General features: G+C 37.8%; 1 protein-coding gene and 1 long non-coding RNA gene across 2 annotated transcripts in view; one reads left to right on the top strand and one right to left on the bottom strand.

Annotated features, from left to right (window-relative positions):
* The window catches only part of Rmdn2 (regulator of microtubule dynamics 2), a 65,865-nt gene extending 65,333 nt beyond the window's left edge, over positions 1–532 (bottom strand). Inside the window, exon 1 of the mRNA XM_005390880.2 lies at positions 444–532. The gene's annotated coding sequence lies outside the window, so the exon portion shown is untranslated. The remainder of the gene's footprint in view (positions 1–443) is intronic.
* A 5,024-nt stretch (positions 533–5,556) lies between these two features.
* The window catches only part of LOC106149258, a 44,205-nt gene continuing 26,805 nt past the window's right edge, over positions 5,557–22,956 (top strand). Inside the window, exons 1-2 of the long non-coding RNA XR_001235309.1 lie at positions 5,557–5,618; positions 6,499–6,604. This is a non-coding gene — a long non-coding RNA (uncharacterized LOC106149258). The remainder of the gene's footprint in view (positions 5,619–6,498; positions 6,605–22,956) is intronic.

The raw sequence follows: 22,956 nt of genomic DNA, 5'->3' as shown, positions 1-22,956 counted from the left end.
CGCCTCCTCCCGCTGGGACTGGGCCCGCCGGGCCCGGCGCGAGCGCGCTTTTCTCCGAGGAGTGAGCTGCGCTCCCCCGGCCGCCCGGCCCGCGCCGAGTGTGAGGCTCAGCTGCCTCCGCCCTCAGTGCGTCCCTTCCGCACCGCGGCGCCGGGGCTTGAGGCCACCACGCCTGTCCTCGCGCGTCCTCTGGCCCATCACTGCCGCCTCCCGGGCCCCTGCCCGCTCCCCGCCTCCGCCTCTCCCCGAGGCAGCCTTTCTTGCGGACTCCTCGGGAGCCACCGCCTTGAACTTCGCTCTGCGAGACAGGCAAGCGCAGACGCACGTCACGGCTTGCACCGGTTGCTAATCGTGTCAACAGCCCTGTTTTCCTGACTTAAGCTCTCGTGCGCTTTCAGTGAGAGATACTCCCAGTGTCTTGGCTTCCCTCCAGTCCTACTTACCTTTGGATAGAAATCGCTGTCCTCTCAGATGACTAGCATTCAAGTCTTCCCCAACTTCACTTTCTGTGGTTTGTATAATAATAAGTAACTGGAGCAAATAAGCAATGAAAAACTGTTCACAGGTCCGTCCTTTCTCTCTTGCCCTCACCCTGGACATGGCTACTGATTGTTTTAAATTTAGGTTTGTATAGAATTTAGTCTGAATTACTAAATTCCCCACCCATATACTGAACAACTAGAACACACACACACACACACACACACACACACACACACACACCCCTGTTCTGTAAGGAGCCAGAGGCTATTTGTACAATCCATATGCTATTTCTGATGGACATTTGGGGATTTCATCTCTAGTGATTTTTTTCTGAGTGTTGAGCAAGCTGCATTAAATAAGCCTCACCACCCTCATTTTACTGAAAGCAGAGAAGAGACTAGTACTTCACCTGTCAGGTTCAAAGCTAGTAAACATTCCCATCTACAAAACCGCTGTCATTCCTGTTTTGGTATAAAAGCTAATATTTGCTTTTTTCGCCAGGACACAATACAGATAAGTCACGCAAGGAAGCAGTGGGTTTCACCTTTAACAATATTTTTTACTTTTTACAAGATTTTAATACAAAAGAAACCAGTCTCTTCAGTGAACTTTAAAAAAACTTTAAATACTTAAATGTAAGCTTTTCCAGGAATCCACTGAGGTAAATATTGGAAAACATTTCCTTGAAAGTAATACGTATACTTGAGGAAAAAGCAGAAACTTTTATAGTCCTTCCAATAGTAGTAATGTGCCAGTAGTTTTGCTTTGTTTTAGGGTTTTATCTAAGTGGTTTTATTTCCAGAAAGCAATTGACGAAACTAGTTTCAGCCCTGTAATAGGGCTGAAATATACTGCGTAGTGAACCGTCCTGTTTTCGCATTCCTTCTTCAGTTATTCCCAAATTCTTAACCATCTGTCAAATTACTCAGCAAATAGAACATCAAAGGAGAATGAACTGCTTAGTTAGAAGTTGATCAAGAGTTTTGTCTCCGTTTTCTTCACATGATATACATTTTTTGTTGTTAGAAATTTGATACAGAATTTACTTAAAAGGTCAAGGACTATTAATGGTCAAATACAACTCACATTCCAGGATGCTATTCTTTTTGCCCTCCGAATTTTTAAATTTACATACTTACCTGTCAGGGGAGATGCCATGATCACACATTTTTAAATTTACAGCCTCAATTCCTTCATTTATAAACTCAGGGCTGAGTTACCTAGATAGGCACCACTGAATGCTTCTATCTGAAACAGCAAAATCGACCTTTATATCTAACCTGGAGCTAAGGAAACACAGCAGTTTAGTGCTAAGTACACTAGATAAAGATACTGTTTTAAAATTAAGAACATCTGGGGCTGAGGATTTAGCTCAGCGGCACAGCACCTGCCTGGCAGGTGCAAGGTCCTGAGTTCGATTCCTGGTACTGGAAAAAAAAAATTAAGAACATCTGTTACCTGTTGACAGGGATTGAAGGATATTGAGAGAGATAAAATGGGGAATAGATGGACAGAGAGAGAGAGAAAGAGAATAGCTGGTGAGGTCCTTAGGCTAAATGTATAAAAAGCAGGGATTGGAACTGAGCAAACCAGAGGTAACTGAATCCCAAATCAGAACTGTAAACTGGAGGGAGAGTAAACAACAGCAGGAGCAGCCATAGCAAAATCATTTATTGAGGCTTCTATCCAGTTTTCCTGCCCTTTGCTTTATATGAATTACCTCATTCTATCTTCTCAACAATTCAGTGAGGTAAACACTACTGGTGAGGAGACTGAGGCTTTGCAAGGTGAAGAAACTTGTTCTGAGCTGCAAGAAATCTTAGAGAAAGTCATCAAACAAAATATTGGTAAAATACATGTGAACAAAAATAAGTTAAAACCATTGGGCAGTTTTCTTTATAATAGAACAAAAGATTTCATTTTTGGCTGGTCTGGTAAAACAGTTTTGCATAATATTCCACTAGGACAAATTAGGTCTAGCAGTTTTCTAGAACCACTTTCCCTAGATTATGCAAAAAAACCGATTTTCTCCTCAGAAGCAGATCTTGTTCAAGAAATTCAGTTATAGAAAGTGCCTCTTGGTGTACAAATAAATCTGTAGTATAAATCTCAAATATTAAAATAGAAGCACATTAACCAACCATTATAAAAATTTGCATTTTATTCAGTTGTATTCTTGACATTATAATTAAGACACATACTTGGACTCTGATTCAGAGAAGTGAATCTAGAGAAAAAAATGAAAAATGAAACCCACCACTGGAATGATTTTAGAAGAAAGCCTGTTTCATAAAGTGAAAGTTGGGGCTGGGGATTTCACTCAGCGCCACAGCACCTGCCTGGCAAGCACAAGGTCCTGAGTTTGATTCCTGGTACCGGAAAAAATCAAAACCAAAGAACAACAACAAAAAAAGAATAAAGTGAAAGTTACTCCATACATATTGTGATTCAACGTAATTAATGTTGGATTGCTTAGAACAGGGGGCATATATTATTATGAAAATTATACCACATTAAATAAACCTATAAAATTCTTTTTTATCTGTATGACACATGCAGTATGGCTTTTAGCTGAAGTCTGACAGACTGCTGATGTTAGGAAATCACTTATCTGTTATGGCCTTGACTGGTCCCATTTACAAACTAAAAAAAATAGTGGACTTGTTCCCCCAGTTCCAGCAGCAGCTCATAACTATCCAATGTCCAAAGAAAATAGAGAAGCCCTACTCTCCAGCTATGGCATCTGCTTACTAGCTAGTGCAGAAAGGAATTCTTCCCACCAGCCACTGGCTCTGCTAGATTTCCAACAAGAAAACAACTGTTCATTCAACATAGGGCTCTTTGAGTTTCTCAGGAGGCAAAACAAACCTACCTTAAAAACAAACCTCCTTAAAAAACAGAAAGCAACCAAGACAATTTAACAATAATGACTTTACATTTCTCTTAGTATCAGAAGGAGCTAAGGGGAATCTTCTGGGTATAGTACGCAGCCAGTCACAGTACAACTCCAGGGATGTCTTCTTTATTAAAAAATGAAACAATAAATTAACTTGAATAATTTGGGTACTTATATACAGAAACAGACTTTGCAGAGGAGCAATCAGTAGTGTAAAGGATTTTTGTAAAATATTTCATTGTGAGAATACAGCTTTAGACATCAAGGTGCTTTCATTATTTTCCGTTACTAAGTGTTTGAAATTATGAGCTATGAGCAGAAATAGCAGTATTATTTTTTTCTATTTTTAAAGATAAACTATAAAATAATACATTGCTATTGTGGCTTAGATTATAGCTCAAAGACATTGAACATTAAATGAAAAATGAAATTTTCAGTTGATTCAAATACTTTAAAATACTTCGATATGGCCAATTATACTTTAAAAAAAACTTTCTCTAACCCTGCCTCCATTTTTGTGTTATTACTTTATTTAACATCCTTCTCTATCAAAAATTTGAGAAGTTTCTTATCTCAATCATTGGGTGCTTGATCTTCCACCCAATGTAACTCATTCTTTTTTTTTTTTTTTTGGTTTTTCTCCGGTACCGGGAACCGAACTCACGACCTTGCACTTGCCAGGCAGGCGCTTTGCCGCTGAGCTAAATCCCCAGCCCCCATTGTAACTCATTCTAAACCACTAAGAGTGCTCTAACCATGGGGGGCAAAGTTCTCAGTTCCCAAATCAATAGCTATTGATTTTTTTGGAATAATGTTTCTCAATCTCAGTGCTATTGACTTTTTGGACCAGAGAATTACTTATTGCAGAGAAAATTTTATGTTGTACAATATTTACTAGCATCCTTGGCTTCTAACCACTAGTGTCCTGAGATCTGTAAGTTAACATGTAACCTCACAGAATCTAAGGTTTTAATTAAGAGTAAATGACACAAACAGGAATATTCCTAAGAAATATTGCTTGGATAGGCTTATGAAGCAATGATCTATCTTTGACAGAATATGCTACAAGTTCTTAACTTCTAACTTCTGCACAATTTTTCTTAAAAATATGGGTTATATATTCATTTTTCTACTTTTCTTGACATTCAATAACATGTATTTTGAATGAATAAATAGATAGATGGATAAAGAAAAATATTTAAGTGCCTGGATTCTTTCCAACTAGATTTGGCAGGTTTTGCATATTGACCAGCATGTGTGATTGCTTTTTTTTTCTTTTTAATTGGTTAATGCTAGGTAAGATGGCTTACAAGGGATAAAGACCCAAGGGTTGTGGAACAAGGAATTGCATGAAAGCTGAGAAAGGAGAAATGAAGTTTCTGAAAATAAATGGAAAATTTGGCTTCACAATGGAAACTTACATTTTCCCTAAAGCCAGTCCTGATTATCAAACTAACTTTTCTCATCAGAATTTACTATCTAGTGTGTGGAATTTTAAAAAAAATATGTATACAGTACTTTAAAATGTTTCAGTGTTCCTAGTTTTGCTTTACAAGGTCTACTAAATCTTTGAGATAGTATTTGTAATTAAGATGGCAAACTGAAAGATGGGGTATTTGCATAAATATAAACCAACTGGGTTGCTCGGTGATCATGTAGATTCTTTGCCCACCAAAACTTTGGATTCTTAGTTCTGAGATGGGGCCCAGGAATTGGCAGATCAAAAGACTCTCCTGAGTTAATATTGTACGGATCACCCTCTGAGAGACATTGCCTGCAGTTTAGATAATGATCTACTGATGAATTTCTAAAGTAGAATAGAGATGTGATAGCACCATCTAGAGCAGTGATGGCGAACCTTTTAGAGACCAAGTGCCAAATTGCAACCCAAAACCCACTTATTTATTGAAAAGTGCCAACACTACAATTAAACCCAAATACTGAGGTTTTACAAAAAACGACACTACATTAACATCTTTTGTCTTAAAAGAAATACACTATAACATGTGTGCCGTATGTTCACCACTACAGACCTAGAGGAACTACCATTGAATCTGCCATTCATTCATGCATTTATTCATATATATTTAAGTTTTTTTTTTAAATGTGAAAAGGGATTAAAAGACCATGTTGAGAGGTATAAAATTCGTGTTTTGTAACTCTCCAATTTTTGTTTCCCTAGAGAATGCTATGATTTGAATGTTCCCACTGAAACTACCATTGTAATTTAATCCTCATGGTGAGTATGAAGAGATGATATAATGGAGACTAAAGAGACTGGGCCTGCAGTTGCCCCGTGCGTAACTGAAAGCAGCATAAAGCTTGACATCTCTGTCTTCATTTTATATCTGATTGCTTTATTACCTTACAACTTTGAGTAAGATCCTTGCTTAACTCTGCACATAGGCAGATTTATCACATAAGGAGGTTTTAAAACCTGGTAATACATAGTTCATTACCTGAAATAACCCAATTTATCTTGTCTCCCTTGAAGACTGAGGGCACCAATATAAAGGTATCTAAGGTATTTTCAAGATTTGAGGACACATTCAATTGCCAGCTTTTATAATGTCCTTTTTCCAGATCCCCTGGAGCAATTCCTAGCTATTTCTAATCACTGACTTGAACCTGCAGTCATCTCAGATTCCATTAGTACTTCCTACACAGATCACCTCATAGTAAGACTGCACTCCCACAAATATATCTCCACTCCAGACCCCTGCAAGCACTTACCATGACAAAACTGAGGCTGTTCTAGGCAAGAGGAATCATGCTGTGAGAACAAGATTGTCCCCATCAACCCAAAAGGACTTCTCTGGTGCTGACTTGCAGAACTAGTCCTGAAATAACTATCAGCTAGACCATGGCTTGACCAAGGTCATCTATTCTGCCAGCTACACAAACCTCCCAGTTATACAATTTTTCAGCCCTTGCTTTTCCCCACTTTTCTGGTCGTTTTTCTCATACGGGGAATTGAACTCATGACCTCAGGCTTGCCAGGCAGGCACTTATGCTGCTGAGCTACATCCCCGGCCCTTTTCCCCACTTTTCTATAAAACTTCAAAGTTCCTGTCAATCCTTTGACGACAAATCTTGAACCTTTTTATCTGTTCTTCCAGGCATAGCCACACCAATGAAAGCTGCCCTTTCTACCCTTCTACGCCCATCTCTTTGGCATTTTGGGACAGGTGGATAAGCCTCGTCTGTTGTGACTCCTGGAGCTAGGTAAGAAATTTAAGAGGTGATTATATTATGAAGTGTCTGTCCTTACGTACTGATTGATCCAGACATAATGTTCATTTCTGATGTTGAAGTAGCAAACTTAGGCTTAGACAGTGAGGGCACAGAAAAGAATAGGGTTAATTAATTTTTAATGTGCAAAATTCATTTTCAGTTTCCTCCTTGTGCATTATTTATTTTAGTGGGAGAAGAAAGCTTTAAAAAAAGAATTAAAATGCTACCGTTCATTAATAAATGATTAGCGAAACACCACTAACCTGTAGAGATGCCATGTTGTTTTTCTGTTTTTTTTTTTTAATTTTCATTGTGTGTGTGTGTGTGTGTGTGTGTGAGAGAGAGAGAGAGAGAGAGAGAGAGAGAGAGATGTCTTCACAATTTTGACCTTGAGGACTGATCAGGCACTTTCATTATATTCATCTAGCATTGATTTAAAGTTACTTTCTAATAATCAGTCCAGTGCTCTTCTGGTAGGCACAGTTTGCTTATATCTTTGTTATTTTAATGAGAAAAAATAAAAATAACAATAAAATATAGTTTTAAAACAGGTTAGTAGGAGAGTTACAATAATTAACACATTGCATATTGTTGTCTTCATAGCAGTTATTCAGAGTACGAGATATAGGCATGATATCTTGTCCAAACAATATTAGCACAACTGTTCCTTTGCAATGAACTAAGAGAAACTAGCTGCTTAACTATCTTAATTATCTTGTGTATAAATATATTTTTCTTTTTCCCTTTCTGCTTTTCTCCTTTTACACATCACAGTTTGCTTTTCTTTTGAACAGTTTCTTCCCAATTCACAATATCTCTTGTATAGTTTGGATCTTATTTACTCATTTAGTTTCTCACACTAGTGAGACAATATGATGTTTCCACATATGAGTCTGATTTCTTTCACTTATGAGTATGATCGCGAGTTACAACCATTTACCTATGAAAGTCTCCAGTTTATCCTTCTTTATGGCTGAGTAGTGCTCTATTACATAATAAAAACCCACATCTTTTTTATCCATTCCTTGGTTGATGGACATTTGGGGTGTTTCCCAGATTTAGCTATTATAAATGGTGCTGCTATAAAATGGGTGCACATATATCACTGTGGTGCAATGTTTTAATTCTTCTGGGAAGATACCCTGAAGGGGAACAGCTGGGTTGAATAGGACTTCTAATCCTGGTTTTTTAAGGAATCTCCACACTGATGTCCACAGTAGTTGCACCAGTCTACACTCCCACCAACAGTGGAGAAGGGTTCCTTTTTCCCCATAGCCCCTCCAGCATTTGTTGTCAGCTGATTTCTTGATGATAGCCATTCTTTCTGGGGTGAGATGGAATCTCAGTGTTGTTTTAATTTTCATTTCTCAGATGACCGATGATGTTGAACATTTTTCATGCATTTATTTGCTATTTGTATTTTTTCATCTGAGAAGTGTGTATTGATCTCTGATGCCCATTTTGGATTGGGTCTTTGAATTTGGAGGGTTGGATTTTTTCAATTCTTTATATGTTCTAGATATAAGTCCTTTGTCTGAGGGGCCATAATTTTTCCCCACTCTGTGGGTTGTCTTTTCACTCTGTTGGTGATTTCTTTTGTTGTGCAAAAGCTTTTTAATAATTCTGTGATATGCTTGTAAATGCACAGATTTGGAGTTAGAAGGGACCCAGGGAGGTCATGTGGATTTATGAACATTTGAAGGAGTATTGATGGGGTTCTGCAAATACAGTAGGAGGCCTTGTAGGGAGTGGATGTACTTGTGACCTTTATTAGGGCAACTTGGGGGAAAACCCATCTCACTCGTACCCAAGCAGCGTGAGTATTTACACTTTCAAGTGACAATTTGGAATAACTAACAGGGAAAAGTTAAGTTTGCAAGTTTGAAATACTTAAGTGACTGAAAATTTACTTTCCAAATTATTGCCTCAATTTCCAATTATTTTCACAAAAGAGTCCCTTGAACTATATCTCAAGAATAAAAGAATGATACAATTTAACAACCTTTAAACTTCTACCATACTATGTTAAGAAAGATTCACATTCCTTATATGAATTACTGAGAAAGCAGTCTCAAGATTACAGCTTAAAGGCATGGGTCTCCATGTCTTTTGTTTAAGCAGAGCACTAGGACATTAATGGTTTTAGGGCTGACCTTCTGAGATCATCAGATCATTGACATAAAGCACACCAGGAATAATTATTGAGAATTGTGGTACAAAGAAGCAAATGGAAATCTAGGTCAATGAAATCTAGAAGAATGAAAATCTAGGTGGAAGGAGGATCACAAAAATTAGTACAGAGGCTACACAGCTTGTCCACATGCATATTTATAATAACTAAGTACCTATTATAATAGTTAAGTCTTTTATTTGATCTTCTATGGTGCTGTGCAAAACTATGAAAACATGAAAGACAGGGTGCCAGAGAAACCTCTATCAGGAGCAGAATTAGAACAGGAAATGAGGCACTGAGAGGATGGTACTGACCAGACAGAGGAGAAGAGGCAAGGCTTTTGAACCCCCAGAAAGAGCAAAGATATCAAATGAGATCTGTTTTGTTTTCTTCCTGGAGCTGGGGATGAATCATTAGCTGAAAGCAACAAATGCTCATTAGCCCACACTCTAAGCTGAGAAAACAGCAATTTTCTATTGGGTTTGTGAATGGGACTCACTTTAGCAACTGCCAGCAGTCCCTGCCCATTATATGTGTGCACTCAAACTTGATTTTGGGATCTGGACAGGAAGAAATTGCCTCCTGGGACAGCGTAGTGCTTGCAAAGAAAAACTAGATGCTCTGTGCCCTTCTTATACCTCTGTGGCTTGATAAGGGATGGGAGTTTGCTGAGGAAATTGATCATAATATAAACAATACAACAGTCTGTCATTTTCATCTGCAGTTGGAGAGTGTTTTGCCTTGTATCTAGCTGTTCCCACAAAGTCTCATGTAGTCATAGGCAGGGCTTTTCAGAAGTGGTTGGATCTAAAGTGTGTGATGTTGGGATAAAGGGTATGTGCTTACTAAATTAGTCCACTGATTGGTCTGACATAGTTCTGAGTGTGGATAATGGAAAAGCCCACCGTGGGTATGAGTGCTGCCCACTCTGAGAACATGTAGCCTGGATAGAATATAAGGGACAGAAAGAGGGCTGCTATTGTAACTTTGCTGCTTTGCTGCCTTCCTCCCTTCTGCACACCATGAACTATTTCTCCTCTTTGATGCTCCTCTTCCTTGGAGCCAGCCAACTATCAACTGAAACTTCTACAAACTGTGAGCCAAAATAAACCTTTCTTCTTTTAACTCTGGGAGTTGGGTATCTTGCTTAGCAATAAGAAAAGTAACTATGTCAAAGGGCAACTAAACTAGGGCTTCTGGTCCTGTCACCAAAGCTAGGGAGCCTGGGAAGAATCTAGGAGAGAGTGGAAGATAGTGTGATCGGGTAGAAAGAGAGTAATGTTTCCCCAAAAGACTGAAGGTAGACCCTGTGTGTTAGTGTCCATGCTCATCAGGGTAGGAGATGTGACTGTGGGCTGCAGGTATGCTGGGGACCATTCCAGTGAGGAGAAATACATGTGCATCAAAATATGTGGCATTTTGCCTATAGTTGGGTGTAATTGAGAAGATGCATTCATCTAAGAGGGCTTGTCATTGTCTCAGGAGATACTTTGGATTGTATCCACACTGGTAGGGTCACTTATACCCCAGGCTACAGTGATTCTATGGCTAGATAAACTGTGTTGCCTATGAGAAAAGAGACAGGACCCAAGTTACCCCTACTGGCCACCTCTGTCACAAGCTGTTGAGGTTGAAGGAGCTTCAAGACCAAGTAGGGAAAGGGTATGTGGCCCCATAAAGAAGCACTCGTGCTACACTCCTACCTGTCCTGATGGCAGAGGAGCAGGAAGCAGGGGAGTGTGTGTGAGGGGAGCATGAGGGTGGAGAGAGACCCATAGAGAGCAAGGTCAGTCGGCTCTAGGGCAAGGGAAGAGCTGCTTCACGGAGACTGGAATGCTCTCTGGGCTACATTTCTATAGAAAGAATTATGGGCCAGGCTGCAGTACAGTCAGGGAACCCCCTCTGCAGTAGGAAAGGGAATCTGACTGAGTAAAGCAGACAGTAGCTTGGAGAAATAAATTCACTCCATGTTTACATACAGAGAAGTTGGTATTAGAGGAACCTATTTCTGAGATATTTGGATTTCACTCTAAGAACTTACTCTTCTCATCCTTGATTCAGCGCCTGTTAAAACTCAGATTTCTTGATTTTCATTATATAGGATTGTTAATACTCTGTGTTGGAAGCATAGACTAGTGCTCTTCCAAACTTAATGTAATCCAGTATCAATTAGTTACCTTAATGATTGACGTTCTGAAACGCCACTGCTAATGTTATACGCGAGAGAAAGATGGGAAATGTTGTTTCTCAATAGGCATTCTCTGACAGTTACCTGAATGAAATAGGTCTCTGGAGAAATGGCCACATGAAATTATTTTTACAGTATAAGAGTGCTAATAAACAGGCTCTGAGATTGCTTCCATTTATAATAAAGAAAAATTGCATCACTGAATATTAAAACTGGATTTATTTGCATCACATTTAAAAAACATTTCTATCAAAATAATTCGATATTTAGATTTTAAAAGTTATAAATGTATATTAACAGTTTAGTACCTTGTCCTTTTCATATTATCCCATGTTACAGAAATAACCACCATTTTGATAAGATTTGTGACATGTGTTCACATATTTTCCATGAATACATAAGCATGTATGTATGTTAAACATACTCTTTACAGCATGTATAATGTTATGCAGCTGTTTTCACTTAATATTTCAGGATGTCATTCCATGTTTGCCTCATGCTCTTTGAGGTCTCATCATTTTATTGGGAGAATATCCTCTGACCTAGTAGACTGGACTTTGGTCTTTACTTTCTATGAAAAACAATAAAAAGTACAAGTATATTATGAGAATGAAAATCAAATCACTCCCACTAACTAAAGAAAAGAGCTGAAGTAGTAGTCCTCAATATTTTTATAAACTGATACCATGCTCCAGCTAATCATGCTGTTTTCCACAAATATCTCACAGAACAGCCAGTTCAGAGAAGAACATTGTACAACAAAATAGCAAATGCCTACCTCTCTTGCTAAATGAGAGACTACTAATTCTTTATTAGGTGTAACTTTATCTTCACTGTAGTCTACCATACTTATAGATAATATTGAGACATCAGTTATAGAATTGCTCACTTTTTCTGATAGTACACAATCTGGAGCACTCTGTAGATTATCTCTAGAATTATCTAATTAAAGCTCAAATCCTATAATATGTTCATTTTAATACCCTTCTCTTGAGAAATAGCACAACTACAGGTGTGTTCTTGATGGTTTTGTTGGAGGACTTTGAAAGTTAAATTTTGTAAAACATGTGGGTAACATTTATTTTTTGAGACAGTGTCTCACTATCCAGACTGGCCTTGAACTGTGGCAGTCCTCCTTCCTCCCAAGTGCTGGCATTACAGGCGTGTGCCACCACAGCTAGATAACATTTCTGGAACTGAAATTACTGGGCCAAAGGGATACATATTCAAAGTTTTGGATGAGTACTACCTAACTGTCTTTTCAATACTGTATAACTTTTAAATTCCCACCGAAAATGTGTTATTGGTTGTTAGCCTTCATTTATGGTTATTTAAAATTTCCTTTTATATAATAACATTGGTTGCAATGAACCAGGAACCTTCCATAGGCAACCTCTTGTTAATTCTCATAAACAATCTCATGTTACCCCTTACAACATACCTGTGATATAAATTCTGTCATTTCCATTTTAGAGATAAGAAAACTGGGGTAATTAGAGGTTTCTGCAAAGTCACATAGCCAGGAGGTGCCTGAGCTGAGATTTGAATAATCTGGCTCCAGAGCCCCTGCATGTAACTATTGTACCATGGAGCTTCATTACAAAAATAGGAAATGTTCAGGGTCTACATGGGAAAAAGGGTAAGGTCCTATTGAGAGACATAAAAGAAGGCTGGCATAAATGAAAAGCCATATTATGTTTTTACACACAAAAATTTTTTATTTTAAAAGTGCTATGTTTTCTCATATTAATCCACAAATTTTCAATCTAAACCAGGTCATTTTCAGGTTCTTCTTGTTTTATTTTATTTTCAGTAACTCAGGACCTTGCACTTGACAGGCAGGCACTTATGTCACTGAGCTACATCCCCAGCCTCAGATTCCTGACAAAATGATATTAATACCATAAGTCCCCCAATTTACAATCTAGGAGAATGTTTGTAAGTCAGATTCATTTGTAAATCTGACAAAGTGAGTCTTATACACCACTGACACAAATATACAAAGTAAAGAATAAAAAAAAAACCACACACACACATAAATTATATACTATCCTTTTACAATTACCTAAAAATGGTGACACAGTACAGTACCACTGTAAATAGATGTTTTACTTTTTTACAGTTACTGTATTTTAACTTTTGTTTCTATAGTTATTGCTTTGTGTTTCCTAGCAGTCCCCTCCACATCACCACTGGTTTTCCTCTTGCTTCTAGACATCCTGGGCTCTGATTGAGCACTGCACTACTGTATACTATGGCACTTTACAGTAAGCACGCAGCAGCACAAGTGTAACAGTGTCCAGCAGACATGTGAGTTACTTCCATGATTCATTCACATCTATGTTCCTAATGCAAGGTCTGTTCATACCTTCAAAAGTTCACAACTTAAGTATTTATAAGCCAAGGACTTACTGTATTGAAATGGAAGAACAAACATGAAAGAGTAGCCAGGAAAATCTGAACAATCATAATGAAATTGATTAGTCTTCATAATTATTAAATTTTACTGTAAAGTAGATACAGTTGCACAGAGCCAGTGCCAAGATTTCTGGTTCACTACACTAAGAAGGTCTGCATGAATCAAACATTTGACCACTAAAAATAAAATCATATATTTAGGAAAAACATTTTATCATGTCCAGCTACTTTAATTTAATGTCAGGTTCTCAAGATTCATCCAGGTTGTGGCATGATCAGTACCTCATTTCTTTTTATTACCAAATAATATTCCATTGTATGGCTACACTGCATTCTTATTTATCTATTTATTAGTTGATGAGCATTTGAGTTGTCCTACTTTTGATTCTCGTGAACAATGCTACTACACAATACTCTCTTTTGTGTAGATGAACAAGTATTTGTGTGGATGTATGCTTTTATTTCTTTTTTATAGAAAAAAGATAAAACAAAATTTTATAACACAATAATAAGAGAATAACAATAGTTAATGCATGTCATATTGTCATCTTTAAAGTAGTTACTAAGAGTACAAGATATAGGCATAAAAAATTCTCTAATCAATATTAACACAAACCTTCCTTTTCAGTGAACTAAGAGACACTAACAGTATAGTTAACTTGCATTTTTCTCCCGTTTGTCTTCCTTTCATTCCTTATTCCCCATCCTAGTTCCTTTTTCCTTTTAAACAATTTCTTCCCATTTCACAATATCTATTGTACATTTTAGACCTTATTTACTCATCCAACTTCTCATACCAAGGAGACAATTCAATGTTTACACATGTGAGTCTTATTTATTTCACTTACGAATAAGGTTTCAAATTGCATCCATTTACCTATGAAAGTCTCAAGTGTATCCTACTTTATGGCTAAGTAGTAGCCCATTGTATAAAATACCTGCTGCTTATCAGCCCAGCTTTTGAAGTTCCTGGGGGGAAGGATGGTGAGAGGATGAGAAAAATAAAGATAAAAAACAAAAGCTGAGGTCAGCTGGAGCCCTCTCTCTCCAAATGGCAGGAAAGGAAACTGCTCAACCACCATAGAGGCATTTATTTATACATTTGACAAAGTTAGTATGATGTGACACATGCTGGGATTGTCTTGGGCAAGGTGTTTTTCTGGGCTGAAGCAGCTTGATTGCCTCAGGAACTCTTTGTTCTTGGACCAACCCTCCCTTGTCCCTACACGTGTGACCAATTTCCAGCTTTACCCACTCCCTACAAATACCACATCAGTTTTATGTATTCCTCAGTTGATGGACATTTGGGCTGTTTCCCAGATTTAGCTATTACAAATTGTGCTGCTCTAAACATGGGTGAACATATGTCACTGCAGTACAATGTTTTAGTTCTTCTGGGAATATACCCTGAAGGGGAATAGGTGGATCAAATGAGACCTCTTATCCTAAGTTTTTGAGGATTCTCTCTATAGATTTTCACAGTGGTTGCAGCAATCTACACTCCCACCAGCAGTGGAGAAGGGTTCCTTTTCCCCCACAGCCTTTCCAGAATTTGTTATCAATTGATTTCTTGATGATAACCATTCTTGCTGGAGTGAAATGGAATCTCAGTGTTGTTTTAATTTGCATTTCTTGAATGACCAATGATGCTGAAAATTTTTTTCATATATTTATATGTCATTTGAATTTCTTCATCTGGGAAATGTGTATTCATCTCAGATGCCCATTTTTGGATTGGGTCTTTGAATTGAGGGGGCAGTCAGATATTTTCAATTCTTTATATGGAGTTTTGCAGTTTCTTTAGCCATTGATTTCCAGTTTCACTGCACTATGGTCAGATAATATGCATGGGATAATTTCAGTTCCTTTGCATTTACTGAAGCATGTTCTATGGGTTAGTATAGAGTCTATTTGAGAGAACATTCCATGTGCAGCTGAGAAGAATGTGTATTCTGATGTTGTTGGGTGGAACACTCTGAAATGTATACTAAGTCCATTTTTGCACAGGTTTGATTCAGTTATGATATTTCTTCACTGATTTTTTTGTCTAGTTGATCTATCTCTTTGTGACAATTGGGTATTAAGGTCCCCCATTACAATTGTGTTATTACTTATTTGATTTTTCAGTCTGTTAATGTTTGTCTTATACAATTGGGTGCTTCTGTATTTGGTGCATATATATTTACAGTTTTTATCTCTTCTTCTTGAAGTTTTCCCCTAACAAGTTTGTAGTGACCTTCTTTATCTCTTTTGATCATTCTTGACTTGAAGTTTCACATTGTCTGCAAACAGAATAGCTACCCCTGATTTTTTCTGAGTTCATTTCTTATGGAAGATTGTTCTTCATCCTTTGACTTTCAGTCTATGAATTTATTTTTTAGTTAGATGTATTTCTTGTATAGCATATTGTTCGATCTTTTATCTTGACCCAGTCTGCCAGTCTGTTTCTTTTGACTAATAAATTGAAGCCATTTATATTGTTTGTTATATCTGATATATATTGGCTTGTCTTCATCGTGTTATTTTCCTGCTGTTGGTTCCCTGGTTTTCTGCTCTGTTTAATTGCTTGGACTGTCTGGTGTTTTCTTTCTGTTGCTGTTTTTGGAATTGTGGTCATTTTTATCGCTGTCTAGAATATCTTTCAGTACCCTTTGTAGCGTTGGGTTAGTGGTCATGAATTTCTTCAATTGTTCTTTGTCATGGAAGTCTTATTTCTCTGCTAATTTTGAAAAATAATTTTGCAGAGCACATTAATCTGCATTGAATTTTTTTTTTTTCTTTCAGGACTTGAAATACTTCACTCTGAACTCTTCTTGACTTGAGGGTTTGTGTTGAGAAGTCAGCTGTGATTCTAATTGGCTTTCCTCTGTAGATGATTTGTTTCTTAACAGCTTTTAATATTCTGTTCTTGTGCTGAATTTCTGGTATCTTGATTATTATATGTCTGGGCATAGATTTATTTTGGTAATGGTTATTTGGTGTTCTATATGCCTCATTAAGTTTATGTCTGATTGTGTTCCCATGCTTGGGAAATTTTCTGCTGTTACTTCTGCAAATAGTCTTTTTGTGTCATTTGTGTTGACTCCTGCTTTTTCATTGACACCTATCAGTCTTCTATTGCTTTTGCTCACATTGTCTTTCAGATGTTGAACTGTGATTTCCTGGTCTCTTGTTATTTTTAAGAGGTCTTTCCTTTCATGTTTGCTAGCTTCATTCCTTTCTTCAAGGTTTGTAAATCTGTCTTCAGTTTTGTTCAAGCAGTTATGCCATCTTTCAAGGACATTTTGATTTCCTGGATATCTTAATCTATTCCATGCATTCTATTTCTTTCTTATATTTTTTGTTTAGTGTTTTCATCATTTTTCTATACTCCTTTTTTTTATATCTACTCTAGATTTACTGAACAATTCTTTCATTATGTTTGTCATTTCTTTTTTTTACTTGAGAGATTATTTCTGATCTGATTTTCTCTATGACCTCATGTATTTGTTTATTTACTTTGGTTGCTATCATTTCAGCAATTTCAAGTGTGTGTTTTCCATTTTCCTCTATCTTTATGTCTCCTGGACTTGTTCTGAGTTGGTTGGAGGTCTGAAATTTCATTTTGCTTCTGCATCTTGTCATTTTCTATTTAAAAAAATTTTATTTTGTTTTCTGTGTTGATCTTTGTAAGTTTTTGTAATAGGTAGATATATCACTCATGTCAAGGCCTCTCTAGGAAAAGTCTGTTCTTTAGGGATGTCTTCTCTGTGTAGAAGATTCTTGGTTTGTCTGTCCCATGATCTTACCTTTCCAAGTGATTAACAGGAAGATGTTGGTATCTGTTTGGCTTATTCCCCAGTCCTTTGGTATTGGACTGTGGTGAGGTTATTACCCCAGAGCTTTCCAGTATTGTTGCAGAAGGGACCAACTAATTAAAACAGATATGACATCCTAGCTAAAGTAGTATAATTAGCAATAACAATAGCATCAAGTAAGTTTAGAAACTAACTGTGGCAACTATTAATTTTGTACTTTAAACCTTATGTGCAAAATCTACACTTATATAAGAGAACCAATCATATATTAGGAGCTTGTGTGCAAAGTGCTTCCCCTTGGAAGAGTGGTTACCCTGTGTTGGGGAAACGTAAGAAGGGTAGTTGATAGAACAAAGGTAACCGAAAGAGAAGTAGAAGCAAAGCTGGATGACAAAGGATGATCATGCAAGCTTTGAGAAACTAGAAAAGGGAGCAGAAAGAATGAAGCAGTAAGCAAGAGATCTGAACTTGATCACTGAGTTTAGGGGATGACATTAGCTTTCTGTGGCTGGAGCTCTCCCCAGCTATGTAGAAAAGAGAAAAAAAGAAATGAAAAAAGAAAAAGGAAAAGAAAGATAAACATAAATTTTAAAAAAAGAAAAATGGTGGCCCTACCTGCCTGCTTGTATTCCATGTGTCTTTGTCCCTAAGCGCAGTGCTGGTTCACCTAATTTACCTGTTGGTTCATATTGTTCCTGTTGCCTCAGACTTTTCCACCCTACTAGTCCCACTTGTCCATTGTGTGCACCCTAGTTGCAGTCCTACTGTGTCGCTGGCATTCCCCTGGTCACCAGGACCCACTGATGTAGTGGGGAGAAGCCAGTCAACTGGATGCCTTTTGACAGGCCAGTTGCCAGGTCCCAGGATGTAGCAGGGAGGAGCCAGTCCTGTTTTTATTTCTAAACATTGTTTAAAGAAAAAACAATTTTATTGTTATGTTATATACCATAAGTTTCAGGCATTTTCATAAACAATTCAATAATTTTTATTAAATTTTCACAGTTCTGAACATCATAACAGCTCTCCAAAAGATTCTTCAAAAAACTAGAGATATAACTACATATAATCCATCATATATATCCCACTACTGGATATATATCCAAAAGAAAGAAAATCAGTATGAAATTTGCACTCCCATGTTTACTGAAGTACTATTCCCTATAGCCAAGATATAGAATCAATCTAGGTGTCCATCAGTGTAGGAATGGATAAAAAAGTGTAGTATGTATATACAATACAATATTATTCACTCATAAAAAATAGAATTCTGTCATTAGTGTCAACATGGGTGAGCATGTTAAGTAAAATGAGTTAGACACAAATGTTGTATATTCTCACTTATCTGTAAAATCTAAAAAATTTGACCCCATAGAAGTAAAGAGTGAAATAGTGTTTATGGATGCTGGGAAAGGGTGGGGGTAATAGAGGATGGTTAATGGGAATACAGGTATAAATGTATTTGAGCAGTAACTACTAAAGTTGTATAGCACAGGCAAGCATAGTGATGCATGCCTATAATCCCAGCACTCAGCAGGCTGAAACAGAATTGCTGTGAGTTCAAGGCCAGCTTGGGCCACATAAGTGAGTTCAGAGCCAGCTTCAGCTATACAGTGAGACTCTATCGCAAAAGCAAACAAACAAACAAAGTTGCATAAAACGGTAGAACAATTATGGTTGTTAGTATTTAACTAAATACGTTAAAATAGTAGAGATTTGGAATGTTCCCTACACAAAGAAGTGTTAAATATTTGAGATAATGGATATTCCAGTTATGCTGATCTGATTATTATACATAGCATACGTGTATTGAAATATCATATTGCACTCCATTAAATGTGTGTCAAATAAAAATAAAAATTAAAAGGTATAATTCACAACAAACATTCTGTCTATGCATTTTTCTCTTCTTGAGCAAATATTTTAGATTCAACTATACATCATTGTTTTCCCTATCTAAAAAATGTATAACTCAATGTTTGCTTTCTCTGAGACTGGATGTGGTTAAGACTATAATAAGGAAATTTTGTAAAGACCATAAAATGGAACAAGGATCTATCTAAATAATTTTCTGGACTCTAATATTTACAACATCCCATCCTTATCTTTTAGCAAATTCTTTACTAGTTACTGAACAGATTGTAGTTTTAAAGTCAACTTTGTCTTGCCTCAGCTGTCATAATTAATCATACATTTTTTAAAAATTTAGTGAAATGTAGAGGAGAAAAAGAAAGTACAAGTTTAGTGAGAATTTTAAAACCTTACATACTGCTGAAATTGTCATTATTGGTGTTTTCTGTTCATAATTTTTTATAACTGTTAGTGTGACAACACAGTCAGCGTTGCTATCTCTAAATCATCATCATCATTCCCTGCTATCTCCAGTGATGACCAGAGATCTAGCTCTTTGCCTGCAAGACCCACAGGCAAATCACAACCGGGACTGTTATGACCTGTGGCCCGTGTCATATCTGTGTGTGCTCCTGTCCGATAGCTGGTACCAGTGAATTCAATGTGAGCTGCATGAACTCCTTTTGCAACAAGAGCAAATTAAGAGGTTTCACAATCCTGGATTGAAGTTATATTACAAAGCTACAGTGACCAAAAACCAGCATAGTACTGGCACAAAAACAGACATGTGGGTCAGTGGAACAGAAAGAGGATACAGAAACAACTTGAGACACATTTAGCTACCTGATATTTGACAAACGGGCCCAAACTTTCCACAGAAAGAAAGAGAGCCTCTTTACTAAAGAGTATTTGGAGAACTAGCTATTCACATACAGAAGATTGAATCTAGACCCATATATCTCTACATGTACTAAACTAAAATCGAAATGGATCAAATATCTAAATGTTAAAACAGAAACACTTAATCGGTTAGAAGATAAAATAGGTAAAACTCTTGAAAACATATGTGTAGGCAAGGACTTTCTGAAAAGAAACATTTCATAGAAATAGTACCAAGGATCAACAAATGGTATCTGTTATGGTTTGGTTCTAGATGTCTCCCCAAAGCCTCATGCAGTTTTAGATGGACCTTTTGCTGTTTTCCGCCACCATGACTTGCTTCTCCTCTGCCATGTGCCCTGCTGCCTTTAAGCCAGCCAATTACAGGCTGAAACCTCTACACACTGTGAGCTAAATAAACCTTTCCCCTTTTAACTTTACCTGTCAGGTATTTTGTCTCAGCAATGAGAGAAAAGTAAATAAGACAGAATTTGATACCAGAGAAGTGGAGTTGTTGCTGTGAATGTACCTGACCATGTGGTTCAAGAGCCTTTGGAAATGGCTTGTGGGAAGAGTTTAGAAAAGTTCAAAGATGCTGGTTGAAAAAGTAGAGCTAGAATTCATGAGGCTTTTCTGTATGGGAGATTCTGGTCAGAGCTCAGAAGAACAGAAGGCTGATATAAATCTGCTGATAAAGACCAGGCTCTGAAGGTTTCTCCTGGGAAGGACCACAATGGTTGTTGGACTTCAGATGATGCTTGTTATGGCTTGGCAGAAAGTTTGTCTGCATTTTTGTCATGTCCAGAGACTTTGCCTGAGACTAAGATTAAGAGGAGTGGACTAATTAAACTGGCAAAAGAAATTTCAAGACAGTCAAATGTTGAGGCAGTAGCATGGTTACTGTTGGGGGGCTTTTAGCCAGACTTATGCTGAGAATTATGTTGAGAATCAAGAGCAGAGAGCCCAGCAGAATGATTTAAAATGTGAGTTTGGCCAGAAAGGAAGCTCCAGTAAAGCTGTGGACTGCAATCAATCAATCAATCAGTAAGAGCAGAGGAGACCTGGATTGCTGAGAAGGAACAGGAGAATAGAATAGATGGCTTGAGAGTATCACAAGAAACATCAGGACTCTACCATTTTCAGCTTCAAAATTGAAAAAATGAAAGATCTTGCTTTGTGAAGAAAGCTGCAGAGCACCATGTTCCAGAATGGCTGCAGCCTAGATAATTTGTTCCTCAGAATTTGATTCAGAGTGCTCAGTGTTCCAGCTACTTGACCCCTACAGCCAAGAGAGAGAGTGGGAAGCTTGGCTACTGCTCCAGTTGGCAGCAGCAGATGTTGGCATCATCCATGTGGCACTGGTTTTAGGTGCATGCAGAATACAAGAGTTATGGGTTTAAGAAGGCTTCCACTCAGTTTTCAGAAGGTGTAGGAGGCTAGGCAGTGTGCCCCTGAGAGGGCAGTGTGTGAAGCTGTGAGTGAGAAATCTAAAATTCAGTGGAGACCCCAGAAGTTTGGAAAAGCCAGGAACATGGATCATCTAAGGAAAGCTGCAAAGAGGGAGCAATGCTAGCCCAAGAGAGAAGCCATGGGAGCTATAACCACCAGAAGTACCATAGGAGTGGAAACACACAAGCCCTTAGGAGCCCATAATTTGCCACAGATTGTCTCAGGTAGTGCACATAGAACTACAGGACTTAATGTTTTCCCTGCTGGATTTTGGACTTGCTTTGGTCCCATTCCTTTGTATCCCCATGCTTATACCTTTTGGAATGGAAATGTCTGTCTTGTACCATGGAATGTTGGTAGTGTTTAACTTTCTTTTCATTTGTACAGGGGCTCATAGCTAAGAATTTACCTTACATCTCAGAGGAGACTTGGGACCTGCACCTTTCAGCAATTATGAAATTGTTAGGACTTTGGCTATTGGGAGCCATGGGAGCTGGAAACTGGTCATATGTGTGAAGGCAGGACAGAGCCAGAGTGCCTCAAGTAGTCAAGCTATCTCAGTCTTGAGAAAAAAATCCTGCCTCTCCAATTAGTCATTAGTTGCTGGGCAACATTACCTCTCATGATACTAACTTTGCAAGAGTATAAATAAATGTCCCTGCTGTTAAAGTTAGGTCCTCTTGCCGATCAGGTAAGAGGTTGCCTCCACCTGACCCAGCTCTTGTCTCTTATCTTTATTTTCCTCATACCCACCGCCATTTTCTCCCAGAGACCACTGAGAGACCAGCGAGGTTTCCTATATTTGGGAACTCTGGGAGATGGACTAAATAATTTTCCTTTTGCATAAAGTGCTGTGCATGAATCTTTGTGGGGGAGTCCAGGGGCAGAATGTTATGTTTTGGGTCTAGATGTTCCACTAAAGCCTCATGCAGTTTTAGATGGGTCTTTTTCAGAGGCAGCTGAATCTACAGTTTGTGATTTATTTGTAGTGCAATGCTGGGTTTAAAGGTGCTGGGATTAAAAGTGGATGATGACTGGATCAGTCCACTGATTGGATTGGCACCCCCCTAAACCCAGAAGTCTGAAAAAGATAAAAGGAGCAGAAAGAGGTCCACCCTTTTGCTCTTGCTGCTTTTAGCGTCTCCCACCACCCCAACCACCAAGAACTGTTGCCTGTCTGCCATGTGCCACTATGTCTTGGAGTCAGTTGATTATGTACTGAAACCTACAAACTGTGAGCTAAATAAACCTTTCCTTCTATAACTTCAGGTGTCAGGTATTTTGTCCCACAACAAGAGAAAAGTAACTAAGACAGGATCACATCAAATTAAAAATTCTGCACAGCAAAAGAAATAACCAACAGAGTGAAAAGGCAATCTACAAAATAGGAAACATTTTTGCCAGCTATTCCTCAGACAGAGAACATGTAGAATACATAAAGAGCTAAAAAAAATTAAAGTAAAAGACTCAACCAAAAAATGTGGAACTCAAATGAATAGATGTTTTTCAGAAGTACCAGTGACCAATAAATATGTGAAAAAAGATTCAGCTACACTGGACATTAGAGAGTAAATTAAAACAACACCAAGAT

The sequence above is a fragment of the Chinchilla lanigera genome, unplaced genomic scaffold (genome assembly GCF_000276665.1).
Source record: "Chinchilla lanigera isolate Chin_1 unplaced genomic scaffold, ChiLan1.0 scaffold00040, whole genome shotgun sequence".
In the NCBI taxonomy this organism is placed as follows: Eukaryota; Metazoa; Chordata; class Mammalia; order Rodentia; family Chinchillidae; genus Chinchilla; species Chinchilla lanigera.
Note: the sequence above shows the minus strand (reverse complement) of the source record. Positions and strands in the feature narration are given on the sequence as shown.